The sequence below is a fragment of the Corylus avellana genome, chromosome 4 (assembly GCF_965113065.1).
Source record: "Corylus avellana chromosome 4, dhCorAvel1.hap1.2, whole genome shotgun sequence".
Lineage (NCBI taxonomy): Eukaryota > Viridiplantae > Streptophyta > Magnoliopsida > Fagales > Betulaceae > Corylus > Corylus avellana.
In genome coordinates, this window is record NC_142493.1 from 8,343,683 (window position 1) to 8,367,436 (window position 23,754).

The window sequence follows — 23,754 nt, forward strand, 5'->3', positions numbered from 1 at the left end:
GAGTTGTTGATGTGTGTATCATGTGTGTTCATTTGACTTTTGGGGGGGAGAAAATTTTTTTTTAAAAAAAGTTTCTTGTTGATTATTAAGTCTTATATTGAGGGGGAGTTTCTATTATTCCTGATCTTGCATTATCTTCATGCATTTTCCTATATGTGATCATGAATGATTGATTATTGTTTTTCCTGTTCCACATATGCCTTGATGTTTTTGTGTTGAGTGTTTCAGGAAACATGATACCTTTTGTCAATTTGTGACAAAGAGGGGGAGTATAAAATTGGGGAGATGATGCTGACTCGTTCGATTGATTTTGTCACCGAATTGCCAAAGGGGGAGTTTGTAAGTTCTTGTTGGCTTAATTCGGTAAGCAAAATGGTGACCAAAAGTGCCAAGATTCATCACCCATTCAATTACTGTTCGGACGAGAAGAAGTGCCGTTCGGACGCTCGAATAATTCTATTTCCCCGAGAGCCTCGTCTGCAATCTCGTTTGTAATCCCGTCCGAACGAGTTCGATAAACAATAATTCCCGAGAGCCTCGTCTGCAGTCTCGTCCGAATCCCGTCCGGACGAGCTCGATAAACAAGAATTCCCGAGAGCCTCGTCTATAGTCTCGTTCGAATCCTATCCGGACGACTTTTACTAAAAATGTCATATCATGAGTTTCAGACCTCTGATTGGAGCAATGTTTATGGCGTTGGAAAGGTAACTCAAGGATCTACAAAGTCATGTTTCACAAGTTTTAGCTAATTCCAATGTTTACTGGGTCAAAACGGGCCATAAAGAGAAGACTACGAAGCTGGGCGGAATGGCTCGTGTGCAATCTCGTCCGGACGAGATTGCAGACGGCCATGTGTTAAAAACACGTTCTGGCTGTGTTTTGTTGTCCCGTCCAGACGGCACATGTTCCCGTTCGGACGCCGCATACCTGTAACAGTTTTAAATGCATATAAACTCTTTCCTAGGTCTAGGTATGATGGGACTATTATAAGTACATCTCTATAGGAAGATAGAGGCACGAATTTCAGCATCTAGAATTCGCCGTCTTGTGCTAAGAGAGTCCATGATATAGAGAGTCTGCTCTCTCTCTTAGAGTGATCGTTTGTTTATACTTGTTGATTGTTGAAGTGAAGTCAACCGGAGTTCCGATGAAGGGAGATCACATAGAAGGATTGTGCCAGCTGTCTCTGGAAAGGGCTACTGCGGTAGAAGGCAAGTGGGTCACTTGTCTTATACAAGATCGTGTCAATTGCAAAGGTTTTGTAAGTGTGAACGTCTTGTAATCCTTTATTCTTTTACTGAGTTAGTTGATTTCCTGGGTTTGGCTGCCCTGGAAAGGTTTTACAATTAGAAAGTTCTCTAATTGGTTTCCTCTTCGTAACCAAACTATCTGTGTTCTTTATTGCTCATTGCATATCTGTTTTTGGTTAATTATTATTTGTTAGGTCAGATCTATTTCCGCATAATATTGTGTGAAACACCTATACATTTAGAATAGGTGTCGTTTTGAGTCATATATAGAATTTTCAATTACAAACCATAGAACACACTGCAACAGTAAGATGTGATAATAGTTTTCCATGAAACTTCATCATGAAACCCTAGAAATTTATCGCCATCCCCCTCCTTTGAAGTGCTTGTATGTGTTTCCTGATCTACGATTAATGCTGCTGAAATTTTTACCACAACAGAAATTGATTTTCCCTTTGAAAATGCTAACATCATGTTTAACAGCCACAATCGAAGATAAGTTTAGAAGTTCCATAAACAAAGCTATAATAAACAACACATCCATTTATGATGAAAAAGACAGTTGCACTGGTGTATGTCGCCACAATGGCCAAAATTTACTATATTATTATCATGATAGTGATTGTGACCTTAAAAAGTTTGAATGTTGCTAAACATAAGAAACTTTACCATTTTAGCAAGGCTAACACAAACTTTTCCTTTTCTGTTTCTCAATGTGTGACCAGTTTTCTTTTTTCTTTTCTTTTTTTTTTTTTTGTTTTCACTTGTGATGGTTGTTAGAGTGCTGACATCCTGGGTTACCCTTTTTATTATTTTCTTGACTTAAACCAATGTAATAGATGAGGTACCATCTCCCTTCTGCTAGTTTTGAGTATTATGTGTTAGGGAGAGAAATGCCTAGGGAGTATACAAAGAGGAGATTAATGTACAAAATGCTTAAGCTAATTAATGGGTTTGAGTCTACTTATTTATATTAAGGGAAAAATATAAAAAAGCCCCACAAACTACCAGCCGTTTTCGATTTAGCCCCCTAATGTTCCAAAAGTGATAAAGTAGCCCCCAAAACTACCAAATTATTGCATTTTGGCCACTCCGTTAGTCAAAACCGTCAATTTGGACGGAAACTGCAAAACGACGTCGTTTGTTACGGGTAAGTTACTACAATGCCCTTTTGAGAAAAATATAAAAAAGCCCCCCAAACTACCAGCCGTTTTCATTTTAGCCCCCTAATGTTCTGAAAGTGATAAAGTAGCCCCCTAACTACCAAACAGTTGCAATTTGGCTACTCCGTTAGTCATTACTGTCAAATATGATGGAAAATTCAAAACTACGTCGTTTTGACAATGGTAAGTTACTAAAATGCCCTTTTAGAAAAAAAATCATATTAAAACAAGCACGCTAAATGGCGCCGTTTTGCTTGAAATTAGGATTTCCTTACACTTACCAAAACGGCGCCGTTTTGATAAGTGTTAGGAATAAAAAGAAAAAACCTTAGACACCATGCAGAAAAAACCCCCAACCCCAGTTTATCTCTCTCCCCCAAACCGCCGACCACCACATCGTTCTATCTCCGGCAACCTTCTCCCTCAAGTGAAAAAAACGCAACGCCCCTCTCTCTCTTTCTCTCAAAACGACTGCCCCTGCCACCACCATCCATCACCGCCGGCCACACCATCCACTAGCTACGAAGCGCCACCGAAAAATTCTTACCCATTGTAGAAATCAAACAAAAAAATCACGTTCGTAGATAAACAACACCGATCCGACAACTACACCATGAAATACAATAAAAAGATTGAGTTATGGGTAAGATTTACAGGCTGTCGGAGATAGACGACGTGGTGGCCGGCGGTTTTAGGGAGAAAGATAAACTGGGGTTGGGGGTTTTTTCGTGGGTCACCTGTGTGGGGTCTAGGGTTTTTTCTTTTAATTCCTAACACTTACCAAAGTGGCATCATTTTGGTAAGTGTAAGGAAACCCTAATTTCAAGCAAAACGGCGCCGTTTTGCTTGCTTGTTTTAATATTATATTTTTTTTCCAAAAATGACATTTTGGTAACTTACCATTGCCAAAACGATGTAGTTTTAAATTTTTCATTATATTTGACGGTAATGAAGAACGGAGTGGCCAAATTGCAATTGTTTGATAGTTTGGGGGCTAGTTTATCACTTTCTGAATATTAGGGGGCTAAAATGAAAACGGCTGGTAGTTTGGGGGGCTTTTTTATATTTTTCCCAAAAGGGCATTGTAGTAACTTACCTGTAACAAACGACGTCGTTTTGCAGTTTCCGTCCAAACTGACGGTTTTGACTAACGGAGTGGCCAAAATGCAATAGTTTGGTAGTTTAGGGGGCTACTTTATCACTTTTGGAACATTAGGGGGCTAAATCGAAAACGGCTGGTAGTTTGGGGGGCTTTTTTATATTTTTCCCTTATATTAACTACTCACTTCTTTTTTTCCTCAATGTGAGACTCAACACTTATGTTCACTCACAAATAATCTCCCCTCACATGTGAGTTTCTTCCACATTAACTTAACTCCTCCTTACATGCAAGTCCTTTATAAATCAAAGAGTGTCACGCGTACAAGAGTTGCACCAATTGTAGCTCACTAAATGCAACTTTGCTCCAAGAGCTAGCCACACTCGTTACCCAAGGCATACAATATGCTTCGAAGACCTAAGCATTCATTTCAACCGGAAGTTGAACCATAGCTTTAATTTGATACCCATTTTTTAGGATGAAAATCGCTTAGCGAGTCCACCAAGAACACATTTAAATACATGTTTGAACACTACTCAAACCCAAAAACTTAAGTTAATTGGTTTAGGTCTATTTATATATATTAATTACTCTGTTTATGTTTTCCTCAATGTGAGACTCAAACTACTCATAATTTTAGTTCATTTAAGGTATCTTATCCTCAAAAGGCTAAACAACATTTTGTCTTTCCACCATCAGATGTGCTAGCAAAGTCATGTTCAAACATTCATACAAAATGCTCGTTGATAATTTTCTATAGGAGATCCTATCTTGTCCACCTCTTCAATAATCCCATTCCAGAGTGTTTAGTTACGTGCTCTCCTCATAGATACACGCTTCATCCAAATACTAGAGTCAAGTCTCTAAAGTATCAAAAAAATTTATCTTCGAGAAAGGGATTGGTCCATTGTTAGCTTGGGTCTAACCTTGGGGGAGAGAAAACCATTCAACTACACTACCAAGGAGGAAATGGCTTATCCCTAAGATGCTTCAAATTCATTAAAAATGCAAAACAAGAAATTCCACTCTCATACCAAGAAAAAGTTGTATTGTATAAGAAAGTGTACATGCTGAGAGATAAAGCTTGCAATGAAAATTAATTATAGTGAAATGATCCTAGTGAATTGATTAAAGTGAAACTTATAAAGAAATGATCCTAGTGCATTGATCCAATACCGTCAAGATGCGGTTACATACAAAGGCTATTTGAGAGCCTTATCAGCAACGTCATCAAATGGGCGTCTTGACATGATCTTCAAAGTGGTACTCTAAGGAGTCTCGTGAGCAAGCCGTCTTGACAAGATGTGTTTAGGTGGACTCTAGAGAGTGTTTTCAGCTATATCATCGGAATGGCGTCCTTATGAGAGTTGTATCAATGAACTTCCGAAGTTGTTCGTCAGCTAGGTTGTTAGCAAGGTCGTCCTAATGTCGTTAAGTTAACTACATGATTTTATTTGTGCCAATAGAGTTCTTTGCTTTGTGAGCCTTAAATATTTATTCTCACTTGGAGTTTCTGTGAACCAAACCAAACACAAATAACAAACATTTAGCCATCGGAGTTCCAGTAGAGGAGATTAAGTATAGAATTATTTGAAAGTTCTCGAAGAGCTATTTTTGTAGAATTGAAAATGGGTCAGTTGTCTAGTACAAATGGTATGAGGAGCCCAATCGTGATGATGAAGATCATTCACAAGGATTCGGGGATGGTATCGTAGATTATAATAGGGTTGATGAAGACCTTCCAGATGAAGTACCTAACTTTAATGATGAAGTAGGTTATGTTGATTTCCTTGGTGTAGATGATATTTTGTCAAATTCTCCTAACAATGATTGTGATGAGTTCTATGCCGTTGAGGAGAATTACATGTTCACAAGGGAGACAATGACTAACTCATTCTTGAGTATTTTCATGGCATGTGGAAGGGAAAAGATGTGAGGGAAGCACGACAAGCCTAACATATTGCAAGGCGGCGTGTGGGGCGTTCAACATAATCATCATAGTTTGCCGGTGATTAAGAGCATCATATTTCTTATGGCGTGTTGCCTTGTCTTGACCTTGAGAGCGGAAGAATGGAATGAGTTGACGTGGCACCCAAAGGACCACGGGAAGATCCGTCCGAATTCGATGACGAATACTCTCCAACCTGGGGAGAATGATGTAGATCGGCAAGCCTCATTTGCAAGCTCGTCTTGATGGGCCTAAACCCAAGAGCCTTGTCTGAAGTCCTCGTTCGGAGACCGTCAAGACGCCTATGTTATTTTGGTGTTTTTTAAGTTTTATGTGAGTGACCATCCAGACGGCGTTATGTTACGTCCAAATGACCATCGTAGCTTCATTCATGTTTTACGTTTTATGTCAGCTCCTGTTTGAATAGCCTTAAGTTCCATCCGAACGAGCGCCGTAGAGTTTCAATTTGATTTAAGTTCGAACTTTTATTAGGTTTAGGGTTTGGGGGCCTATATATACATGTTTTATAGACCCTAGAACGGAGTTGTTTATGATTGAGTTTTGTTCAATAAGAATCCTCAGAGTTGAGCGTTCTTCTATTTTCCTTCAAAACCTAAAGAGTATTTAATGTTTTAGAGAAGATTTCGTAGATCCTTTGATAGAATCAAGATCTAGAAATACCTATCCGTTCTTTATTATTGTTATTCGCTGCAGCTCACTAAGTCACACTGCATCAAAATGTATCAAATTCAATTGCAAAAGTTTTCTAGTGACAAACTAACTTGTTCAATAAATTCTTAAAAACCTTAAGGTGATAAATGTGGTTTGGCTTTTAGTTTGGTTACTTCCACTTCAAAAACCCCATTTGTCACTAAAGGTAAGATTACTTTTGTACCCTCTACTTGTGTGAAAACTAAAGGAAAGGGAATTCATGATTTTGCTGGGTGTAAGTCTGAAGGTGTACACCCTTCTAAGAAACAACCTTATCAAGGGTTTCTTTTAAGATTTCTAATTGGTCTATTTGGTCCTCCAACAAGTGTCTTTGTTATTTGTGGTTTGGTAGATTTGTACTTAGGATTTGGGCAAAAAAAGGTTCAAAAGCTTCGTTCGTAGGATCGTCCATTGATCTCTGGATGAAATGGGTTGAGAGAAAGCCTGGTCTGTTGATGTCTAGATGATGCACAGAAAAAAATGTTTCGTCTGCTGGCATGTTCTCTCATGTCCAAACATCTTAGAGAAACATAAGGTTTTGTCTGATGGGTTCTTTGCACATGTCCACACGAATATGAGAAGAAAAAAACTCTCGTCCGCAGAGGCATTTGCTTGTGTCTAGAAATCTCATTAACCTGTACGGATGCTTCCACAAGAAAACCTAAACTGACTTTAGGTTTTAGGTTTGATTTTCACAAGTCTACTAAAGAACTTTAAGGGAACGATTTTTAGAGAGCTAAGCAAAGATGAGCAAGTATGATATTGAGCTTTTTTTTTTTTTTTTTTTTTTTATAAGTAATAATGCATTAAAAGAGCGCAGAGGCGCACAACCCAAGTACATAGGGTGTATATAAGAGAGTGACTAAGATGAGGAGAAAGAAGAAGAGAACATAAAAAGAAAATCAAGAAAATTCATCACTAAAGGAGCAAGCCAGCCTGCAGGCCAAGTGAAATGCGTGTACAAAAAGAAATGAACAAGGTCCTCAAGTTTCCTCGACAAATCCTCGAAGCATTTCGCATTCCTTTCCTTCCAAAGGCACCATAAAAGACAAAGGGGAGCCATCTTCCACACCACAGCACTACTAGTTCTTCCGCCCGACCACCAACTGGCAAACATATCCTTGACACTTCTAGGCATAACCCAACACATGTTGAAGTGAGAGAAGATAACATCCACAACTTGCGCGCAACCCCACAATGAAGAAAGAGATGATCCACAAACTCCCCATCTGATTCATACATACATCATCAATTAATCACCACAATACCTCTCTTCCGAACATTATCCAATGTGAGAGATTTCGCAAGGGCGGCCGACCAAGCAGAAAACGCCTCTTGAAGGAGCCTTGGTGCGCCAAATACTTTTCCAATGAAAGTGGTTGGACTCTTTAAAGACAAGCATCCTATAAAAATAGCAAACCTCAAACTTCTCTTTTCTTGATGGGATCCAGCATATCCAGTCCTCCCCTTCCCCACGAATCGATATTGAATACAAGAGCAAGAAGAGAGAGGCTAAGGCCATCTCCTCCCAATCAAGAATTCTACGGGTAAAAGTAACATTCCAGTGAACCATACCATTTAAACACTCTCGGATATCCGCAATGAAAGTATCTTTATTGCAAGCAATATTGAAAAGACCGGGAAAAGCATCCTTGAGGGACATCTCGCCACACCAAATATCCTCCCAAAATTTGACTTTCACCCCCAATCTAGGATCAAATCTAAAGTGGCACTGAAACGACCTCCAGCCCTTACAAATGTATTTCCATAACCCCACCCCATGTGTTCTACGAGGAACTTTAGAATGCCAACCACCCCAAAACACCCCATACTTTGCCACTAAAATACTTCTCCACCAAGCTTCTTCCTCATTTGCAAATCTCCATAATCATTTCCCCAAAAGAGCTTGATTAAAAAGATGCAAACTTCGAATCCCTAGGCCACCCTTAGCAATCGGAGAACAAACCTCGTGCCAACTGACCAAGTGGAACTTAGGTTTTTTCATACACTAAGAGTGATAATAGCTTAAAAGAGCACATTTTCTTTAATTAAAAGTGCATTCTAATAGTTGGCTTGATCTAATTTCTTGCATTTTATAAGTTCATTTTGAAATACTGCCTAATCATTAATCTTGAGCTAAATGATAGACTAATGCAAGAAATTGTCTTTCGTAGGAATTGTCATAATTTCAAAACAAAATAAAAAAAGAAAAAGACAAAGACAAGCAAGGAGTGAAATCAAGGGGCAAAACGCAACAGATTTTAGAAAGGGACTAACAAGAAGTTTAGGAAATTCCTCAGATTTTAGAAAGGGACTAACAAGAACCCTTCTTTGATGACATTGTGCATTCAAGTATGATATTTTCAGTATTATTCATTGTGCTTAAACATGTTGCATTGGTCATATCATTTGCATCAAACATACCTAATCTTGACCTAGCTAGGTAGCGTCTAGCTCGTCCACATGCTTGGACTGTCATGATCAGTGCATCACCTTATGCTTGGGTGATTAACTATTGGTTTAAACTATTTGTGTGTTGGTTGCTTGTGTTTTCAATAAAATTAATGGTCAAGTCTTCAAGAATGCGTGAAAGAAAAGTTCAAGCAGACCCGAGTAGTTGAGAGGGGAGTTAAGGTGGCTGATCTAGAGGAAACTTCTTTTTCTTTCATTTTAGACATCTTTAAGGATAGGGTTTGGCTGTAACTTTTCAACCAGTTAATTTCTGTCGTGAGATAAGGCGGTTATGGGGTTTTTACTAAGAGTACATTAATATACATAATTGAACACAACTCTAGCCCAAAAGCCTAAGCTAATAGGCTAAGATCTACTTAGGTATATTAACTACTCTTTTCTTTTATATTTTTTTAATGTGGGACACAACACTCACAAGTGCACTCATAACAATTTCTACCTTAAAATTGTTTATGAATTCTATATGAACATCAATTAAATAAGCACGACCACTCCCTCTTTTGTGACCTCTATCTTAGGCATCAAAATCAAAGCTCCCATACCACTTGAGCCTAAGAGTATTTCTAGGAGCTTTCTTTTTATTTTTTCAAAATTTGAGGAACTAAACTACTTTTTGCTTCTTTATCTAAATACACTCCAAAATAGTTTTCCTTCAATATTTTCCTATATTATTAAAATATTATTTTTCACTTGTACTTTTTTCATTTGTTTTTTTTTTTTCTCTTCTCTCTGTCTCTCTTATCATCTAATGTTCTGCAAGCTCCCGCCTCTCCATCGGAAAACTCAATAAAATCAACCAAACAAACCAATCAATAAGTTCTACAAGTTCCCACCTCTCGCTATTAGCTTTAATGACTTTCTTGTTCTTTTTTTTCTCCTACTTAGGCATTTTCTTGCATATCTCCAATTTACTAAGGTTACGTCCATCTCCGCTTTTTGATATATACTTCATTACTGTTAGGGGTTACTGTTATAACCCTTTGTTGCTTGCCACGTGGGTTGGTCCCCACATAAAGAGGGACCACCCCCAACAATTACTTATCAAAAAAAAAAAAATTCTTATCCAAATCCCAAATGAAGGAGGTGTTTGTTCCTCCCCATGGTCCTTCATGGCCTAACCATATCTCTCATTTTCTCTTAGGGGACATGTCTAACCCTATGAGACTCTTTTTCAAGATCATTACGACCAATCTATGTCCCATCCAGAGGCACATTAGGCACATTTTTTGTGAAGAATGATGAGTCTCTTCCTCAATTGCAAACACACTTTGTTGGTGCCAATGTGTAACAGAATGGTTACTGCCAAACTGAATATAGGAGAGAAAATGGAAGAGAAAGAGAGAAATAATAGAATGAATGAATGAATTGACTATTGAACTAGGTATTTCGAGGATACCTAAACCTCCTTGAGTATTCGAGGACTCCTCCTCCAAGTTCACAATGAACAATTATCTCCAAAGCTACCGATTACATTCTCATTCAGACTATTTATACATCCTCTCTCAACTAACACTTCAACTAACTCTCAACTAACTAAATTGTATTATAACCTTCTCAACTAACTAAACTATATTATAACAGAAATGAGTTATCTACTTTAACCCATTACATTACCCGCTCCTTTAAAACACCTTGCCCACAAGGTGTGCAATTGAAAGAAAGCTGCCTATTACATTGAAATACAAATGCAGCCTAGGGTCAAAATGCAGGCCAAAAGCCCAAACCTTTGTCTGATATTTGTTCTCATTTCCCCACCTTCGCACTATTCAGCTTCCCAAGCAAGCCAGCTCACGTGAACACACTACCCAAGTCTGACTTTCACAATGCCCAATTCCACCATTTGCACACAACAGTGACAGCACACACCTCCTCCTCACCCTTTTTTATTTCTGTTGAACCCTCTCTCTTCTCATGCATCATCTACATTTTCTTCCAGCGCCATCTATGTTTGAAGAGAAAAAAAAATTTCAGACCACAAAGCTGCTTCTCCACATTAGCAAATACAGCAACCTCCCCAACAGCAGACAAGCAATGCCTCATATTGGCCAAGGTTTCATCAGCCCGAGGAAGATCACCATTGGCAAAGACATCCTCCACAGTTGCATTTAAAGTCTCATACGCAGCTTCCATTCTTTGTTTGACGGTATCGACTTTATCAAGGGCAGCAATAGATTCAGCTGAGGATCCCTCTGCCTTCACTTCGCCTTTCTTGAATTCTTCTTGGGTCTCTACCTTCTCATTCAAAGGCGAATTAATTTCTTTTTCCAACTTGACTTGTTCGCCTAATGAATTTTTAAATTGTTTCTTATCTTCCTCTAGTGAGCCCCCTTGCGTCAACTTAGCTAAGCTTTCCATAGGATCATCGTAAAACCCCATGCCAAATCGTTTTTGTAAAGCTCTAGCAAAATCATCCCAAGATGAAAAAGAATTTGACTTAGGTAATTCTTTCAACCAAATTAGAGCTGTACCTTTCATGTGAAATGAAGCAATTTTCAGCCTTTGTTGATCTGGTGTAGAGAAATGCTCAAAAAACTGAACAGCCTTATAGCACCAATTCATCGGTTCGTCTCCATCAAACATTGGAAATTCCCATCGAATGAACCTAGTTTGAAACCCTTCACCAACTGCTGCATGACTCCTTCCTTTTGAGGTCGAGCCAAAATTGGCCTCCATAGAATCAAAAGAAGAACTTTTATCTCTTTGCTCTGGTGCCCTCTGCGATTCCTGAATGCTTCTCATCACTTGTGCCAACTGTTCACTCAAGAAAGCAAACTGGTCATCCTGCTTTTTCTCCAATCTATCCTGTCTTGCATTCCTCTCTAAAAAATCATCCTGCAACTGCTTAAAGTCCTTCCTGAACTGCACCAAATCCGCATTTTGCCCCATTGACCTAGTTTCCATGAAAAGAAAACAAATGGCTCTGATACCACTTGTAACAGAATGGTTACTGCCAAACTGAATATAGGAGAGAAAATGGAAGAGAAAGAGAGAAATAATAGAATGAATGAATGAATTGACTATTGAACTAGGTATTTCGAGGATACCTAAACCTCCTTGAGTATTCGAGGACTCCTCCTCCAAGTTCACAATGAACAATTATCTCCAAAGCTACCGATTACATTCTCATTCAGACTATTTATACATCCTCTCTCAACTAACACTTCAACTAACTCTCAACTAACTAAATTGTATTATAACCTTCTCAACTAACTAAACTATATTATAACAGAAATGAGTTATCTACTTTAACCCATTACACAATGACCGAATTATCCAGATAACGATGGATGTCAAATCAGTGTTGCACAAGGATGCCCCAAAGGATGCTGATGAGACCACTTGAGTTTTGCCTTTGTCATTTGTGACAAAAAGGAGAGTGTGGATAGTGAGATATAGGGGGAGAGTTGCTTGGATATAGAGGGACATAAAATATTTTTGATGATTTGTTATTTTGCTACAGATTAACACATTTTTGTGTAGTACAAACTATTTGTTGTTGAGATGTTTATGTAATTTGAAAACAATCTGTTGATGCTACATGGATGTATTTTTTTGGGTTTAATCTTGAAAATTCTTAAACATCTATGTAATGTGAATGGATTCAATAATTCAGATATTACATTATTTAATAATTTATTCATTTTGAAATATGAGTAATTATTTTGAATCTACAAATCTCAATGCTTGTGATGTGTTTGTTCATGGTTTCAGAAGACCGGTTCAAACTTCAAATTTTCAACTTAGCTTAGTTTTGTGGTTTAATAGGCTTAGGTTGTGTTTTGAGTTTGTAATTTGTTCTATATATTTTGTTCTTTATTTTGTCACCAAATTGCCAAAGGAGGAGTTTGTTAAGTTTTTAATGTTGGCATATTAAGTGCTCAAAACATTAATCGTAAGTTCTTTAGTCTTAGGGTTTTGGTTGTCTTCGAAGTGTTGTGCATTTATGAAGAGCAAAACCAGTTAGCAAACTCATAAGCCATGGCATCCTGGCACTCACATGTGAAGGCTACCCAAGAGCCTCATCAGCAACGTCATGAAATGAGCGTCTTGATGTGGACTTCAAAGTGGTACCCTAGGAGCCTCATTCGCTAGGGCATCAGTAAGCCGTCCTAACGAGATGATTATTGAACCATAAAGAGCTTTGTTAGCTAAGGCACTAGCAAGTTGTCCAAAGGAGATATGTTCATGTGGACTTTCAGAGAGTATTGTCAGCTAGGTCGTTAGCAAGGCATCCCGACGAGAGCTATTTCAACGGACTTCTAGAGAGGTTCGTCAACTAGGTTGTTAGCAACTTGTCCTAATAAGACATGTTTTAAAGGACGGCCGGCAGTTTCATTAACTGGATCGTCGACAAGGTCGTCCCAATGTTGTCACTATTAAACAGTGAAACCCTAAAGTTTTCTTGACGACTTCATTGGATTTTACCTTTGCATATATAAGGACTATTAAACATGACTTCCAAGAGAGTTCTTTGTCATGTGAGCCTTGAATCTTGATTCTTTCTTTAACACAAATTACAAACCTTTAGCCACTGGAGTTCCGACATAAGAGATCAAGTAGAAGAATTGTCTAGTGGTTCTGAAAGTGCTATTGTGATAGAGGGCAAGTGAGTCACTTGTGTACTACAAAGGTGTGCCAACTACAAAGATTTTGTAAGTGTGAACTTGTAATCTCTTATTCTTCTATAGTGGATTGATTTCTTAAGTTTTATTGCCCATAAATTATTCAAAAATTGTTTATTGAATGTGTTCAATTTTTGATTATTATTCGAGTAATTGTTCACCATATTATTTGAAAGTAATAATAATTTCTGTATAATACTTATTCACTCCCCCTCTAGGTGTTGTTCCTGGTCAAAACGTGTATTTCATAAACAAATCACATTGATAAGAAATCTTGCCATGCTCATTTTGAAATCAAAAGACAATTATATTATTTCACAACTATGTGACCCTATTTAAGCATGCAAAGACCACCTCAACTGATATAGAAGTGTCGAAGCGGTTAGAAGTCAAGCTTTGACAACCTCGTTCAAATGGCTCTCAAGTCCATTCCAATTGAACTCAAACTGTGCATCTCATTTCAACGTACCTATTTCCCATTCAAATGAAATTTGGCAAAACTAGATGAAAGCTAGGGTATTTTTCCATCCATTTTTACTTGTTTTTAAGAGTTATTTTGGTCATTTTACCTTACATACAAACAGTTATTACATTAATTGAGTTCTTTTAGGGATTGGTAATTTTTGTTTTTTGATACTTACTATTTTATTGGTTTTATTAGAATTGGCTATCTTATGATATGTAAGTATTTTATTTCACTGTTTTTCCTAAGAGTTTTAGGAGTAAGAGATCGCTCAAAACTTATTTACTAGGGAATCGTACTTAGATAATTGCTAGTTAATTAATTTCGGAGGCGTTACATGGCTTGTGAGAAACCCCAACCCGACGGAGATAGTTGTGGAGCTAAGGGACCCCCACAATCCACCCTATCCCATGCTAGAGTGGGTCATAAGAGATCCCCGCCCACGCAACCACCTGCGTGGGTCGAAGGGCAATCATCAAAGTCCCCCCACCCAATCCCTTAGAAAGGAAAAGAACCTTCAAGATGAACTATCGTTCCCAATCCTATTCGTCGACTGTGTCGTGGTTGATTTGGAAAAGAACCTAGCCCGAGTCATGGTTGATGTGGCAAAGCCCATAGGGATATATTCAACAACCCATCGTTGATCATGGTGAAATTTTTGCTGCTATTGCACGTTTGGAAACCATAAGAATGGTCATTTCTCTTGCAACTCAAAATAAATTAAGGATTTATCAAATGGATTGACAATGCGCTTTCTTGAATGGAATTCTTGAGGAGAAAATTTATGTTGAATCACCTATGGGTTATGTCATCAAGAGGCATGAGGAGAAAGTCTTGAAATTAAAAAATATGTATTATGGCTTAAAACAAGCACCAAGGGCATGGAATAGTTGAATTGATAAATACTTTTTAAGAGAATCGATTCGCCAAATGCCCTCATGAATATGCTCTCTATGCTAAGGTACGTGAGAATGAAAATATTTAGATTGTTTGCTTGTATGTAGATGGCTTGATTTTTACAGGCAACAACCAAACATGTTTGAAGATTTCAAGAAAGCAACAACTCAAGAATCCAATATGTCATGATCAAAATAAACACATTGACACAAGATATCATTTTCTTAGAGAATGTATTGTCAACAAGGAGGTACAACTCAAGTTTGTGAAGACTTAGGATCAAGTTGCGGACATTTTCACTAAGCCTCTCAAGGATGATACTTTTAGCAAGCGCTACGAACGTTACTTGAACTCACTAGAAATTATGTTTAAAGGGGGTATTGAATGCTAAACTTAATTCCAATAATTTCATATTCTTGTAAGTTAAGTGTCTTGAAGAGTTTGTGTCTTTTGGTTTTTCAAGCATGTAGGAGTTGCATGAGATTTATTTTGCATGTGGGAGCTACGTGGGAGTTATATGCATGGAGTCACATAGGATTGATTCTATATGTGGGAGTTACTTATGTCTTGTTTGGGAGAGAAATTTATTTCATGAACTTGCATATTTGGTTGTCGGGATAGCATATTCCGTCTCCTATAGCAGAAAAGCTAATCTCCCTCACAATTTGAGCTAGATTGTTTACTGCTTCGACTCGTAGTAGTGCTTTCCCTTATATCTATGCATATCATCACAGTAGGAAAATCCTACTAAAATTGAATGGCATCATCACTTTATCTAAAGAACAAAAAAAAAATCCTTCACTACAAAAAAAACAAGGTTTACTAACGCTTGGAATAGAGGTGCTCTAATAAAAAAATCCCCTTATAGGGACGTTTTATTGTGTAAACGACACAAAATAAAATTAGCAACGTCTGTGCAGAAAAACGTCCCCTTAATTCAGGACATTCCAATAAGGCATGCCCCAATTTAGTTAATTAAGTGCGCTTGGCTAGCAAACACCCTTAATTCGGACGCGTGCTATCCAAGCGCCCTTAGTTAGGAGTGCCTGCCAGCCAGGCGCCCTTAATTAGGGGCACCTGCCAGCTAGGCGCCCTTAATTAAGTGCGCCTAGCTGGCAAGCGTCCTTAATTCAGGATGCCTGCTATTCACGCGCCCTTAATTAGGGGTGCCTGCTAGCTAGGCGCCATTAATTAGGGGTGCCTGCTGCTAGGCGCCTTTAATTAAAGGCGCCTGACTGGCAAGTGCCCTTGATTCGGGATGCCTGCTATCCAGGCGCCCTTAATTAAGGGCGCCTGGCTGGCAGGCGCCCCTAATTAAGGGCTCCTGGCTGGCAAGCGCCTTTAATTTGGGACGCCTTCTATCCAGGCGCCCTTAATATTTAATTTGAGACGCCTTCTATCCAGGTGCCCTTAATTAAGGGCGCCTAGTTGGCAGGTGCCTTTAATTAAAGGCGCCTAGATGGCAGGCGCACCAAAATTATTTTTAGTTATATAGGGGAACTAGCTGCTCAAATATTAAGTTATATAAAAATAACTTAAACACAATAAATGATAAAAGATAAAGGAAGAACAACATAAAATATGAAATTCTAATGTTGGCTTATCTTTTATCCTTTAATGTTAGCTTATATAACTTAAACACAATAAAAATTATTTTATGTTGTTCTTCCTTTATCTTTTATATATCCTTTTATAGGGAAACTAGCTGCTCAAACACAATTCATTACCATTGACTTAAGAACATATATATGATTGCGTAATATACATTTGCATCTATTTATATATAGGTGATAATGGATTAACAAATGAAGATAGCATGCAGCTGATGCAGAAAGCGACCATCGTGGATCATCACAAAGCATGTGTAGATCTTCATATCTTAGTCACTTGTAATATAATCTAGTTATATATAGGTATGCACTTTCAAAATAGTTTGATATAGGTTTGTAATTTAATATTTTCTTTTGGTTTTATCATTTGCAGGTAATTGTTAAGTGACATACGTATACTTGACCTGTTAGATTTGGTACGTATTTGACGCCAAATGCTAAGCGAATCTGTTGATATATTTTATTTCATATGCAATATACAATTTTTGTAAACTCTTTTAAGAGGTGGTACACTATATGTTTATGACACCGTTTTGGATATTTTATTTCATATGTATAGTACAATTTTTGTTAACTCTTTAAGATGTGGTACACTTTGTGTTTATGATATCATCATTTTGGATTTAGATGCCTTATGAGATATGAGATTGTATATATGGATTAGATATGTATAAGATTGATGAATGGAAAAAATATTTATGAATTAATCCAATATTTATGAAGAAAATACGCAATACAATATTGTATTGCGTATTGTATATCAGGAAAAAATCCACTTCACCCCCCTGAAGTTTCATGGACTTTTCAATTTGAACTCCAAAGTTCAGAAATTGGTAATATACCCTCTAATGTTTCAAAAATTTTCAATTTTAAACCTTCCATTACTAATTTCCGTCAAATTGGACGGAAATCTCTAAAATTAAGTAATTACCCTCTGGCTTTTATTTTTAAAATTTCCGTCCAATTTAACGGAAATTAATAACGGAAGGTTTAAATTGAATATTTTTGAAACTTTGGGGAGTGCATTGCTAATTTTTAAACTTTGAGGTTCAAATTGAAAAACTCCTGAAACTTTAGGGGGGTAAAGTAAATTTTTCCCAATAAAAAATATATATGGATTGCATGGGGAAAACATTTTCTCCATATATTAATTAATGGGGGCGCTTCGCAATGTGGAAGCGCTCCCATATAGAAATAGGGGCGCTTTACACACAAGCACCCCCTTTTATGAAAGGGGGCGCTTGCCCATCTGAGTGCCCCCTTTTTAGAATGAGAGCTCTTCCAAGGCAAGCACCCTCTTTTAAAAAATAGGGCACTTGCCTAGAAAGTGCCCTCATTCTAAAAAGGGGGCGCTTGCCTTGAAAGCGCCCTCATTCTGAAACGGGGGCGCTTGCCTAGGAAGCGCCTTCATTCTAAAAATGGGGTGCTTGCCTAGGAAGGGCCCCCTTTTTTAAAAGGTGGTGCTCTGTTCTAAACGTTCCATTTTCGATGCGCCTTTTAGTAAAAAAAGTCTCAAACTTAAATTCTAGTCGCCATAAAAATCAACATGTCCCAAGTGCCTCTAATCAAGCGTTGCGAAATCAATAGACTTTTTTTTGGCCAAAAATGCCCCAAATAACTATGTCACTAAACCTTATTTTTTTTATAGTGCTTCTACTCTAATTGAATGCCCGCACACTAACTGAAGAGGAATCAAGCTGCATTTGTCACCCATATTGAAGGAAAATATAGAGAGCTAGATTCAGAAAGGGGATGCTCATGCACTGGAATTTGCCTAATTAAATTGCTAACACTTTGCTTTGTGTTGTGTTAAAGTTGATCCCAACTTAGAGTACATAGAATTGTGTGATCTGTTGAAGTAGGGGCGGGGAATCAAGCTAAACATATTTCCTGTTGGCTATAGTAATAAATAGAGCTCAACATTATCTATACATATGAGTTCAAACACCCCAAAAATCACAGATTTTTGGAATGGCTGAAACGTTGAAAATTGGTGAACTAATTAAGACAACTTTGATTCCTTTATTCAACTTGATCAAAATGACTTGCTTACATTGGTATTTATATATAGACTATAAAGAATCTTTCTAGCTCACTCATTTACATCACATCACTCAAAAAATTGCATTATAAATTCCAAGTCTATAGATTTCATTAGTTAGTATAATAAGATTACTACAGAGTTGATATTAACATGTGGAAAAGGATTAAACCTGAAGAAGAAACTAATTATAATGTACTTTAATTCCACTTCTAAATCAAATGATATCAACAAGACAAGACAATTTTGTGGCTTCATGATAACAAATTAGTTGTCTTCTAAATCAAATGATATAATCCCAAAATACGTATGTTGATTCCTAAATTAATTATTGCATCATATCATTCATGTGCTTAATTAATTTGCACTTCTATATCAACTGTTTTAAACCAAAAAGTACGTTCCTAAACTAGTTCACCATATCATTCATTTGGGTATACGCTATATTTTATGAAGACATCCTTAAAGAAATGCTGGCAACATATTTTATTATTGGAGGTCAATAAAAGTACAAAACCACAAAGCTCGTTAGGAATGAAAGGAAACATTGAAACTCCTAATTAAAGCTTAATTTACAATAAGTAAACGCAAGTACTACAAAATAAGTAGCAGCGACATATTAAACCCATCAAGGTGATATTAACTTCTCTTTTTTCTGGGGTAAACTTGAAAATTGTGCTTTGCAGAAAGGAAAAGACTCGGTAGTACTTCTTCTTCTTCTTCTTTTTTTTTTTTTTTTCTTCTTTATTTGATGTATCCTGGTACATTTTTTCAGTCACTCTTTAGGTTTGCTCATTCTTCTATTGTTTAATTTGAGTCTTTGTTTTTAGCTTTTGGATTTCTCATATTCCCTCTCTCGCTCTCAAGAAATGATAAAACTATTGGAGAATGCATGAATAAAACGATCTAAAGGTATAGATAGACAGCGACATATACTTTACTATAAGTAGAAAAACTATATGTTTCTCTAAGTAGAAAGATGCAAGAGAGAGAGAGAGAGAGAAACCTTGAGCTGGCGTAGTGAAAGAGCTTTCCAGTAGAAGAAAAGATAATGAGAGCAATTTCAGCATCGCAGAGAGTTGAGAGCTCCATAGCCTTCTTAAACAGCCCCCTCCTCCTCTTAGAGAAAGTCACCTGCCTTGCCGTTGTGTTGTCAATCTTTTTGATCTGGATTTTCGTCCTCGTCATTTTTGAGAGAAATTAAAAAATGATCCGACCCTTTACATAAAACCAATCAAAATTATCATCCCCAACTAGTAATTCTAGGAAGAGAAAACAAAACTTTACTTGTACAAATTAAAAGAGGAATAAATATCCGTCACAAATGTTTTAATCCAAGAATCAGGTCAAACCAGTACCTCAGAGACAGCAAATTCAAACTCCTATACCTGAAAAATATAGACAGTCAAAAGAAAACCAGTTTTTTATCCTTCACAAATGTTTTAATCCAAGAATCAGGTCAAACCAGTACCTCAGAGACAGCAAATTCAAACTCCTATACATGAAAAATATAGAAAGTCAAAAGAAAACCAGTTTCTTTCACAAAGAGGAAGAGTATATATATATATAAAGAAGAAAGTTCTTTCAATCTGCACTTGCTCTCTCCGAAAAAACAAAAAAACAAAAAAGAAGGAAAAATATGAAACATTAGCTGAAATTTAACCTACCCTTCACACAACAATCGACTAATCTTGCAGATCTTCCACCAGTCTTCTAGTGATTAGTAAGCATTCTATATATGGAAAATGTGGAGAGAGAGAGAGAGAGAGTGGTATGTAGAGAGTAAGAACAAAGGAAAAAAAGAAAGATGGGGAATTTTCCAAATTAGGCCAACAATCTCTAACCAACCAACCCTAGTTTGCAGAAACACTGTGGGGGTGAAGGAGATCGAAGAATAATTGATGAACCATACTGTTCTAGCTTCACTGCCTCCTTTCCTTTCTTGTCGTTTGTAGGGCTGTTGACATCCCACACTTGCCACAAAAAGTTTTAAGATAGGGAGAGAGACAGAGAGAGAGAAAAGAGAATGAATGAGATACTTTTTTTTTTTTTTTTTTTATCTATTTTTTTAATATAAGCATCTAAATAAAGTAAATTCATGTTCCTTTTTTGGTCAAGCAGAGGGGTAGTCAGGTCATCTGCAATTTCAAATTAAGTTTGGTGATGCATTCATTGTGGTTGTTGACCAGTGGCTCAGATTAAAAAAGGAGTGCATGAGGTTCTTTCCGTACAGATTGCCACGCTGCATCGTTGGACAGAAATTATGACATCTCTGTACCCTCGTACCCGTCACGTCGCCACAATTCTGTTTATGCATTTTCAATAAAAATAAAAAAAATAATAAAATAATAATAATGGATATAGGAAAGTAAAAAAATTGTATTAAAAAAATTATTTTATAATAAATTTTTTATTTAAATAATAATAAAAGTAAATTGTGTGATATAAAATTTGAACTTATTTTTATGTTAATTTTTTAAAAAAAAATAAGATAAATAGTGTTTAGGAGTATGTATATATAATTTTTTTTTCTAATCAGGAGTATGTATATATAATTATTTACCTATACATATATCTTAAGAAAATCATATAAATACTTTTAACCTTTTTATTTTATATAATTAGAACATTCTCATTGAAATAGTTTTTTTGAGAGAAACTTTTATCAAAATTTATGAATGGTAATTTTTAATATAATTTAAATTCGACACGAAAAAATTATATATTTGAGCTTTAATCAATTTGAATAGATTCAAATTCAAAGGTCAATTATATTTGAAGCTTGTATCAACTTGTTTTTTTTTTTTTTTTGTGACTATTCTACCTAAGCGTGACGATGCATAGTAGCACCTATTCGTTGGGAGCGGCACATACAGGAAGAGCTTAAACTATGAAAACTATGAGAATCCAAAGCACCTAATACTAATCACGCATATGTGAAGAATATTCTTCATTGCGGAGATTCGAACTCACGCTCTAATACATGCCCGGACAACTTGAGAATTTTCTTGAGAAACTGCCACTCTTAGAGCACTAACAGCAACTTCTCAACCATTTTCCCTCAATTTAGGGAATAAAACTAGTTACTTTTTGATTCCCTATAAAAAAAAAAAAAAAAAAAAAAAAAAAACAATTCACAATAGATTCCTTTATTTTTTTTTCTATATAAATTAAATAATATTTATTTTTATCATTGCAACCAATGATAGAGGAGAGAGGAGAGAGAATAATTTGTTTATAATTTAATAAAGCATTTGGTATCTACATTATTTCCCAATATTGGGTAGTGTTTCCCAATACTACTCGGATTGTTCCATCTTAGAAGCATCGCAAGGGAGGCGCCCGTCTTTTGCATGGCGTAGCATTCAGAGTTATTGCGACCTGCTTCAGGAGGGATTAATTTGGAGGGTGGGTAATGGTGAAACAATTCGGATATGGCATAATAAGTGGATTCTAAACCCCTCAACTTTTATGTTATTCTCTCCTTCGGTTTTGCTCGACTCGTTTGCCACAGTGAATGCTTTAATGGATACTGACCTTAAGAGGTGGAATGTTGGCCTCATAGATCAACTCTTCACCCCCACGGATTCAAGACTATTTCAGTCCATTCATCTTAGTGGTATGAACAGGGAGGATGCACTGATTTGGAGGGGTACGCCAAGGGGAATCTTTTCAGTCAAGGGTGCTTACCACATGATAAAAGAGAAAGAGGATAACGGTAAAGTAGGATGCTCATCCAATGGTAGGCACAGTAACATGTTGAAGTCCTTGTGGAAACTACCGGTTCCCAATGTTGAAAAATACTTTCTCTCGAAAGCCTGCCATGAGGTTCTTCCAACCAGAGCCAATCTATTTAGAAGAAAAGTCATTGATGATCCGACTTGTCCCATTTGCGGTTTGGATGTAGAAACGACCTTCCATATTTTATGGAGGTTTTTTTTTTTTTTTTTCTTCCAGGTAGTGGAGAAGATCCTCCTCAGTGGAGCTGGGGAAGACAGCCAGCTGTTCACAGGAATAGCTCGGAGGATTTGGCTTCGGCGAAATGAAGTTTTACGTACATGGGGGCTCTTTCTCTCATCCCTCTGAGATTTTGAAACGCACGGCGGTGGCGATGGAGGAGTTCTAGCTCTCCCACAATGTTGTAGTTGCGTCGAGCGTCAGGATAGAAGGAGATAAATGGTTTGCACCACCCTCGGGATGTGTCAAGGCAGATTGGGATGCGGTGGTTGATCGGGAGGGGGCCATATGGGACTGGGTGTGATCCTGCGTGACCATACAAGGGCTCTTGTTGCAGCACGTGGTATCACAAGGATGGGCTTCCTGGAACCAACTGATGTACAAGCACTGGTAGCTTTGGCTGCTACTTAGCTATGCTAGGACTTTGGCTTAGATCAAATTCATTTTGTGGGGGATGCGAAGGTGGCGATGGATGCGGTGCATTCCAGGGACCAAGATGATAGTGGGAGAGGTCTCCTTATTGCCGACCTACGGATGAGCTTAACGACTTTTTTAGCATGGACATTTACTTATGCTAGCAGAGATGCAAACCGTACAGCACATGAACTGGCAAGATTGGAGGTAAAGCAGAGTATGGATCAAGTGTGGGTCTCTCATCCTCGATCTTGTATTCAGAATCTTATTTCTTTTGAGCAGTCTGTAATGGTTTCTGATGATTAATGAAAAGTTCGCAAATTCTTACAAAAAATAAAAAATAAAAAATAAATATTGGATACCTTTTGGTGTTGGTTAAATATATGGCTTTTTTTATTTTATTATTTTTTATTTTCCTAAACATAAGGCATCTGCTACTAGTGCTCTTAATGGTGTATCAACTTGCCATTAAACGTACGAGGGGAAGCTTCTACCCATATTGGAGTGGTAGACCTTCCATTTCCCCTCGAATCTGAATCATTTGCTGCTACCAATATTGATATCCGAACTGCGAAGATTAGCTTCAGCTTTTTTTTTTCTTTTTTTTTTTGGGGTTTTTTTTTCAGTTGATCATTTGGCTTGTCGAGAAAGTGGAGCAAACGAAAATAGATTAGTTTTGTTTTTTTGTTTTTTTTTGTTTTTGTTTTTATCATTATTCTTATAATAATATTTTCCTTTAGTGGTTTGATATTATTTCCTGAAGCTCTCTCTTTTTTTTTTTTTTTTTTTTTTTTTTTTTTTTTTTAATTAAGCTTCCATTAAAGCTTTCTCTCACTCATCGTTGTCTCTATGCACAAAAGGTTTTCTGGTGAGCGAAGGGCGATTGATTGACTGAGTTTAGTGTTCTCTTTCCCTCTTCTCTTGCTAGAAAATGAGTCGATTGGGTGATTTTCAGTGATGATTGTGGTTTGGTTTGCTGTGATGATTGGACGATTAATTGAGTGATTTTCAATGATGTTGGGTTGGTGTGGATAGTAGCTAGTGTGCTGATTTTTTTGGCAGATATGGGTTTTAACTTGAATAAAAATATTTCAAAAGTATTATTTT

At 37.1% G+C, this 23,754-nt stretch overlaps 1 long non-coding RNA gene and 1 pseudogene across 2 annotated transcripts in view; both read right to left on the reverse strand.

Moving 5' to 3' along the window:
* The window catches only part of LOC132177406 (beta carbonic anhydrase 5, chloroplastic-like), a 31,697-nt pseudogene extending 12,326 nt beyond the window's left edge, over positions 1 to 19,371 (reverse strand). Inside the window, exon 1 of the transcript XR_015911894.1 lies at positions 19,283 to 19,371. The product of XR_015911894.1 is annotated as a beta carbonic anhydrase 5, chloroplastic-like (transcript). The remainder of the gene's footprint in view (positions 1 to 19,282) is intronic.
* A 91-nt stretch (positions 19,372 to 19,462) lies between these two features.
* Positions 19,463 to 20,297, reverse strand: LOC132179374 (uncharacterized). The gene is made up of 4 exons (XR_009439916.2): positions 19,944 to 20,297; positions 19,748 to 19,771; positions 19,635 to 19,664; positions 19,463 to 19,494 (listed from the first exon to the last, which is right to left on the reverse strand). It is a non-coding gene; the product is annotated as an uncharacterized LOC132179374 (long non-coding RNA).
* Between the last annotated feature and the right edge of the window lie 3,457 nt (positions 20,298 to 23,754).